Source organism: Trichechus manatus, unplaced genomic scaffold (assembly GCF_000243295.1).
Source record: "Trichechus manatus latirostris isolate Lorelei unplaced genomic scaffold, TriManLat1.0 scaffold00032, whole genome shotgun sequence".
Taxonomy (NCBI): Eukaryota; Metazoa; Chordata; class Mammalia; order Sirenia; family Trichechidae; genus Trichechus; species Trichechus manatus.
In genome coordinates, this window is record NW_004443968.1 from 3,214,892 (window position 1) to 3,223,614 (window position 8,723).

The following is an 8,723-nucleotide window of genomic DNA, read 5'->3' on the forward strand; positions in this document are numbered from 1 at the left end:
CTAACAAATCTTAAAAGCAAGACCTGAAAGAGTCAAACTGCTTCCAAGTAACTTAAATGCATCCCAGAACAAAGTTCAGGAATATTGACAGGAATACAAAATATCCATCACTCAGCACGGTAAAATTCACAAAGTCTGGCATCCAATCAACGATTACCAGGAATGCAAAGAAGCAGGAAGATATGACCCATGATAAGAAGAAAAATGAGTAATAGAAACCAACCCACCACTGACATAGATGTTATAATTAGTAGACAAAGGTATTAAAACAGTTATTATAACTGTATTCCATATAGCCCAAAAGTTAAGTGGAAGAATGAACAATATAAAAAATAACCCAAATTGAAATTCTAGAAATAAAAACTACAATGTATGAGCTGAAAAACACACTTGACGGGTGTCTTAGTTATCCAGTGCTGTTATAACAGAAATACCACAAGTGGATGGCTTTAGCAAACAGAAATTTATTGTCTCACAGTTTAGGAGGCTAGAGGTCCAAATTCAGGGCACCAGCTTTAGGGGAAGACATTCTCTCACTTTTGGCTCTTGGGGAAGGTCCTTGTCTCCTTGCAACACTTGTGATCCCAGTGTTCCTTGGAGATCTTCATGTGTCTTGGCATCAGTCTTCCCCTGGGTCTAGGAGGTTCTCAGCCCAGGTGCACTGGGTCCAAAGGACAAACTCTGCTCCTGGCTCTTCTTTCTTGGTGGTAGTGAGGTCCCTTTCCTCTCTGCTTGCTTCTCTCTCCTTTTATCTCTTGTAAGATAAAGGATGTGACTTAAGTAAGGGTGTGACTTGAATAAGGGTGTGACTCAAGTCACACCCTCTTGTAAGGCCACCTCACACTGATACACCCCACAGTGATCCTGCTTCATTAACATATAGAGGTTAGGATTTACAACACATAACAAAATGGAGGATCAGATCACAAAATGGAGAACAATCACACAATACTGGGAATCATGGCTTAGTCAAGTAGACACATATTTTTGGGGGACACAATTCAATCCATGACAATGGGATTAGTGGATGATTAATTGTCATTAACCAACTGCACTGCACAAGACAATGCAGAAGAAAACATTAGTGAACTTCAAGATATATCATTAGAAATTATCCAAAATAAAGCAAACATAGTGTGTGTTTTGCTGTTTATATTTTCACCATTAAAAAACAAAAACAAAAAATACACACAGATACAAAAAGGAATTTAAAAAATAAAAAGAGCATTGGTGAGCTGTAGGGCAGCTCCAAGCAGCCCAATATATATAGTCCAAAATTGGAGTCCCAAAGAAGGAAGGGGGACAGAAAAATATTTGGCAAGATAATGGCAGAAAATTATTCAAATTTAATGAAAATTATAAAAGTATAGAACAAGAGCTCAACACATCCAAAGCACAAGAAACAAAGAAAGCACACCAAAGCACATCATAACCAAATTACTCAAAACCAGAGATAAATAGAAAATTACAAAAGCAGCCGTAGGAAAAAAAGACATGCTATGTTCAAAGGAATAAAGATAAAGATAATAGTGGATGTTTTTGTTGGAAATGGTACAAGTAAGGAGAGAGCTGAGCAACATCTTAGAAGTACTGAAAGAAAAGAAATCTGTCAATTCCATGCCCAGTGAAAACACCTTTCAACAATGAAGGAACAATAAAGGTGTTTTCAGACATAAAAAAGCTGAAAGAATTAATCATCAACAGAGCAGCAGTACAAGAAATGTTAAATATATCAGTTTTCTAGGAAAAGTGTGACAAAATACAACAAATTCGGTGGTTTTACACAACAGAAATTTATTGCCTCGCAGTTCTGGAGCCCAAGAGTCCAAGATCATGGTGTAGATTGTGTTGATTACTTCTGAGGCTTTAAGGGAGAATCTTTTCCACGCCTCTCCTCTAGCTTCTAATAGTTCCAGCTGGCTTCCTCTTGGCTTGCAGTTACAGTGTCAGATGGCATCCTTCCTCTCTCTCCCTGTCTCTGTGTATCTTCTCCTCTTTTATAAAGACAAAGGTCATACAGGATTAGGTCCTAGCCTACTCCAGTATGATCTCATGTAAAACTAACTGATAGTGTTTTCAAATATCTTATTTCCAAATAGGGTTAACATTCACAGGTACAGGGGTTCACACTTCAATTTATCTTTTTTGGGGACACACTTCAATCCATAACAGGAAGATCTTCAGGGAGAAGAAAAATGAACCCAGATGGATCTACACAAATTAATAAAGAGTCCTGAAAATAGTAATTACCTGGAAAAATTTATAATAGTTTTTCTTACTATTTAGCTCTCTGACTATTTAAACAAAAAAGAACAATGTATTTTGGGACTTATAACATATGTAAAAGTAAAATGTTTGACAACAATAGTGTAAATGCAAGGAGAGGAGAAATGGAAGTAAACAATAGTAAGGTTCTTATACTAAATATGAAGAGGTATAATATTATTTTCAGGTAGACTGTGATAAGTTAAAGGTGTATGGTATAAACCCAAAATATCCATTAAAAAACAACAACAACAAAAAAACAAAACAAAACACAAAGATTTATAGCCAATAAGCCAACAGAGGAGGAGAAGTGAAATAATAAAAGATACTAAATCCAAAAGAAGGAAATAAGGAAAATAAAATAAAAACAGATAGAAGAATACAGAAAAACAGTAAGATGGTAGACTTAAACCTAACCACATCAATAATGACATTAAACGTAAGTGGTGTAAAAACCCTAATTAGAAAACAGAGATTGTCAGATTGGAAAAAAAGTAAGAGACAGCTATATGCTGCCCACAAGTAACATTCTTCAAATGTAAAGGTATAAAGGCTAAATGTAAAAGAATGGTAAAAGTTATATCTTTTGACATTAGTCAACAGAAAGTAGGTGTGGCTATTTTAATAACAAAGTAAATTTCAGAGCAAAGAATACCACCAGGGATAAAGCACATAATTTCCAAAAGATAAAGGGGTCAATTTATCAAGAGGACATGACTGTTCTTAATTTTTGTATCCCCAATAACAGAGCTCCAAGATACAAGAAGCATATACTGATAGAACTGTAAAAAGAAATAGACAAATACACAATTATAGTCAGAGATTTCAATACCCCTGTCTCAATAATTGATAGAACAAGTAAACAGAAAATCAATAAAGATATAGTAAACTTGAACAACACGATAAACCAACTTGATCTGATTGATGTTTCTAGAGCACTCCACCCAATCAGAGCAAAATACACATTCTCTAGTGCACATAGAACATTTATCAATACAGTCTTGTGTCACATCATGTTCATCTGGGCAACATCCAACCACATATATTTCTGTAGTCCTATAAGGTTATAATAGAGTTCAGACATCTTGATCAGAGAACAGAACGTAGCAGACATAACTGGACGTAGCAAACGCAACAGCTTCCCACGCACAACACATGTATCTCATGTCTCTTGTATACAAAGTGATTGCACTGCCAGGCATATAATGATGGTACAGTACACATATAACCTATTACACATAGCTTGATAGTCATAATAAATGCCATGTTACAAGCTTATGTACGTACTGTACTGTACTTTCTATTATTATTTTAATGTGAACTTTCCCTACTTACAAATAAAGTTTTCCCTATAACAGTGTATACTTGGACTCGCAGGCAGCAGCATCCAATCTTGTGTATTTGTGCATCTCTTGAATGTTTTGGCATTATTTCTCTGTTTAATTTTCTTTCAAAAATATTACTGTGAAGTTCACCATGGCTCCCAAATGCAGCAAAACCAGTGCTAGTGATAGCAGCAGCAAGAGGCAAAGGAGAAGTATTGATTTGGAAGTGAAACAAAAGTTATCCTATATGGCTTTGTTAAGTATACAATATGGTGTTTGCACAACGTCCAGATCACATAACATCCTAACAGAACGTATCATGGATGTTAAGTGATGTATGACTGTGTAGACCATATTCTGGGCCATAGAATAAGTCTTAATAAATTTAAAAGAATTCAAGTCATAAAAATATGTTCTCTGACCACCGTAGAATTAAATTAAAATTAATAACACAAATGTCTCTGAAAAATTTCCAAATATCTGGAAAGTAACTAACACACATTTAAACAACACATGAGTCAAAGAAAAAAATCACGAGAGAAATTAGAAAGCATTTTTAACTTAATGTAAACAAAAACACAACGCATCAGAATTTTTTAAAAATAATGTTTTATTGTGCTTTTGATGAAAGTTTACACAGCAGATTAGGTTCCCATTCAGCAATTTCTACACAAATTATTCGGTGACATTGGTCACATTCTTCACAATGTGTGAACATTATCATTTCTTCTGTTCTGGTTGTTTCATTTCCAGTAATATAGTTTTCCTGTCCCCTTACATTCTCATCTTTGTTTTAAAGTAATTGTTGACCGTTTGGTCTTATATAGATGATTTTTTAAAGGAGTGCAGTACTCATAGATGATAGTCTTTATTTTGTGAGCTGATCTATTATTTAGCTAAAAGGTGATCTCGGGATAGCTTAAGTTCAAGGTTTAAAGATTATTTCAGGGAAATAGTCTCGAGGAGTCCTCTAGTCTCAACCAGTCCAGGATACCTGGACTTTTTAAGAGTTTGAGTTTCTGTTCCACATTTTTCCTCCCATTTTATCAGGATCCAACTATTGTGGCCCTGATCAGAAGGACTGTAGAGGTAGCCGGGTACCATCTAGTTCTACTGGTCTTAGGGTTGATGAGGTTTTGGTTTGTGTAGACTATTAGTCCTGTAGATTAGTTTCTTCTCTTTGAGTCATTCTTTCTCTTTTGTTCCAGATGAGTAGTGTCTTAGGCTGGGTTCTCTAGAGAAGCAAAACCAGTAAAGTGTATAAATACATATATATATATAGAGATTATATCAAGGAAACAGCTCACGTGATTGTAGAGGCTAGAATGTCCCAAGTCCATGGATCAGGGTAGAGGCCTCTCCCAAGTCATACAGCTGCAGAAGCTGGCAAGCCCAAGATCGGAAGGTTGAAGAGCAGGGCTCCCACTCACAGGCTGTGCAGATAGATGAATCCAAGGTTCGGCAGATAAGCTGACAGCTCAAGTCCCAAGAACAGAAAATGAGATGACAGGAAGCAGCCGCAGGATCCAGAGAGAGCAAAAAGCCAGAACGTCTGCTTATATACAGATTCGAGCCACACCCCCAAGGAGACTCCCTTTCATCTGATTGGCTACTCACAGTATATTCAATCATGGGAGTGATTACATTAAAACACGGAGAATCATGGCCCAGCCAAGCTGACACACAATCTTAACCATCACAAGTAGAGACCAATAGTTGTATCTTAGATGGCAACTTGCAAGCTTTTAAGACCCCAGACACTATTTGTCAGACTAGGATGTAGGACATAAACTTTATGAACTTTGTACTATGCCAATTGACTGAGTTGTCCCACGAAACTATGTACCTAAGCCTTCAAACCCAGAAAACCAATCCCACAAGGTGTTTTGGTATGTCAGTGAAGTATCCAGATCTGTGCCCCCATGTGCTTTATTATGTGTATGAATATATATGCATGCACATACATATATGCATGTATGTATACATATACACATACCTATATATACACATTGAGAGTTCTGGTGGTGCAGTGGTTAAGTGCTCAGTTGCTAACCAGAAGGTCTGCAATTTAAACCTGCCAGCTGCTCTGCAGGAGAAAGATGTGGCAGTCTGCTTCTGTAAAGACTTATAGCCTTGGAAACCTTATGGGCTGTTCTACTCTGTCCTATAGGATACCACAAGTCAGAATCAACTCGACAGCAATGGGTTTTTTTTGGTGTATATACAACACGTATATACTCCCATATACATACCTATACACATATATGCATACATACCTATACACATATATGCATACATACCTATACACATATATGCATACATACATATTTATATACCCACACATATATTTTTGGTTGTTGCCGCTGTTGTTGCAAAATTATTATATGCCGTACCATTTACCAAAAGATCCTTTTTTATTGTGTACATTTTAGTGATATTGTTTACCTTGGTCAAGTTGCTCACATTTCACCCACATTTGGTGTTATGTTTCCCATAGCCAAAAATAATAAGTGTCTACTATCTAGAAAGTGATGCCCATCTTCCCCAACCTCCCTGTGCTTGGTAACCACCAGTAAACATTGGTCTCTGTGTATATACCTATTCTTGTCTTTTTATTAAAGTGAGATCATACAATATTGTTCTTTTGTAATTGGCTCAATCCACTCAGCATAATGTCCTCCAGATTCGTCCACATTATAAGATGTTTTGAGGACTCATCGTTCTTCACAGCTGTGTAGTATTCCATTGTACGTGTGTGCCATATTTTGTTTGTCCATTCTTCTGTTGATGGGCACTTAGGTTGTTTGCATCTTTTTACTATTGTGAATTGTGCTGCAATGAACATAGGTGTGAATATGTCTGTTTGTGTCTCTTCTATTATATCTCTAGGGTATATACCTAGAAGTGGGATTGAAGGATCATAAGGTAGTGTAATTTCTAGTATTTTGAGGAAGTGCCATAAGGTTTTCCATAGTGGTTATACCATTTACAATCCCACCAGCAGTGGATAAGGGTTCCAATCTCCCCACATCCTCACCAGCATTTGTTGTTTTCTGTTTTTTTTTTTTTTTTTTAAATCAGTGCCATTTTAGCAGGAGTGAGATAATATCTCACTGTAGTTTTGATTTGTTTCTCTCTAATGGCTAATTAGGAAATCCTGGTGGCAGAGTGGTTAAGAGTTCAGCTGCTAACCAAAAGGTTGGCAGTTCGAATCCACAAGGTACTCCTTGGAGACCCTATGGGGCAGTTCTACTCTGTCCTATAGAGTTGCTGTGAGTTGGGAAAAGAGGATGAGGCAATGGTTTTTTTTAATGGCTAATTATCTGCAAGTATCTTCTTATGTGTTTGTTGGATGCTTGAATGTCCTTTTTGGTGAAGTGTCTGTTCATGTTCTTTGCCCATTTTTTAATCGGGTCGTTTGTCTTTTTGTTGTTGAGTTTTTGAAGTTTTCTATATATTTTAGAGATTAGAGCATACCAGAATTTATAGGATGCTGCTAAATCAGTCCTAAGGGGGAAATTTATAGCACTAAATGTCTATTTTAGAGACGAAGTATGATCTCAAATCCATATCCTCAGCCTTCACCTTAGAAAACTAGAAAAAGAAAAGCAAATTAAAGACAGAATAAGCAGAAGAAAGGAAGATACTATAGATCAAAACATGAATCAGTGAAATAGAAAAGCTATAAAGAGAGATCAATGAAACCAAAAGCAGTCACAAATCTGGCTTGTAGTGGTGGCATCTGCATCAGAAACATGTCATTCTTTAATTTGTGTCCTGTCCATGATGGTAGATATGTTATCATGTCTGATATGATGACAGGTGACATTAGTGGCTATCTGGAGAGTGTAAGCTTGATCAGCAGCCTAATTCCAGTCAGTCTCATTAGAGAATGGGCTCTCACCATGGATCTGCCTGAGTGACCCAGATTATCCGATAAAACCAAAAAACCAAACCGGTTGCTGTCGAATCGATTCCGACTCATAGCAACCCTATAGGACAGAGTAGAACTGCCTCATAGAGTTTCCAAGGAGCGCCTGGTGGATTTGAACTGCTGAGCTGACCTTTTGGTTAGCAGCCAAATGCTTAATCACTGTGCCACCAGCGCCTCCATTATCCAGTAGGCAGCCACAATTTGTATTCACAGTTTGCTGCTCCAAAGAGGGCTGTCTTTACTTGGCCAGTCTGTAGTCTTCCAAGTGGCAGACTAGACACCTAGGCCATTGGCTACAGACCAAGAGTCAGTAAAAATGTAACATGCCTATCCCTTAGAAGTATTGATTAAAGCTAGGGTGATGGCTTTTAATTCATCCCATTGTGGTGACTGGTCCTTACCATAGTCAGTCTTCACTGAGGCTGGATAGTTGCTGCCTCCCAATGCATACTATCAGATTTTAACTTAGCCAAATCGTCAGTGAGCTAAGTTCAAGCATTTAGAGAAACCTCCATGAATGGAGAGCCCTATTCAGTTAGTGGTTTTGCTTCATGCTGTAGAGTGGGGAATAAGGTGGTCCCCAAGGATGTAGCTGCCACCTTTTCATGTAAAGCCAAAATGCTGCTAGATCCAGGCTGTCTGCATTTTTGAATATATCATTTCCATTTGACTAGTGAAGTCTATTAGGCCTGGGTACCTTGTTAGTCATCAAGATAGAGTTGACTCACCCCATAATAAGGATGGCAGGCTAGAGAGTCACAAGTCTTCCATGGGCCAGGCATTCAGTTTCAACAAGAGCTTACTAGCAGGTTATACTTGGTGACTGTATCAGAGAGCTGATACTGTTGTACTGATAAATGACCTCTCTGAGTATCTGGCAGCCATTAAGTCTTTAACTAAAGCTGTGATTTCTTTTCTTCCTCCTGGGATTTTACTGTTCTTTACCACCTGGAGGGGACAGTACATACAATGATCCTTATACAGATGCTATCTGTCATTTTTGGGACAGGGAAGTGCAGGCATATAACACATCAATTCCCTCATTGTGAGATGTGGAATAGCCTTGCAGAAAGAAATTTGGCCTGTTTGGTTCTTTTGAGCTGGACCACATCTGAGGCTAATGAATGAAGGGCTGACCAGACCGAGAGGGGCAACTTAGAGACCCAATGTTGATTAGCCTCAGGAGGCATGATATAATC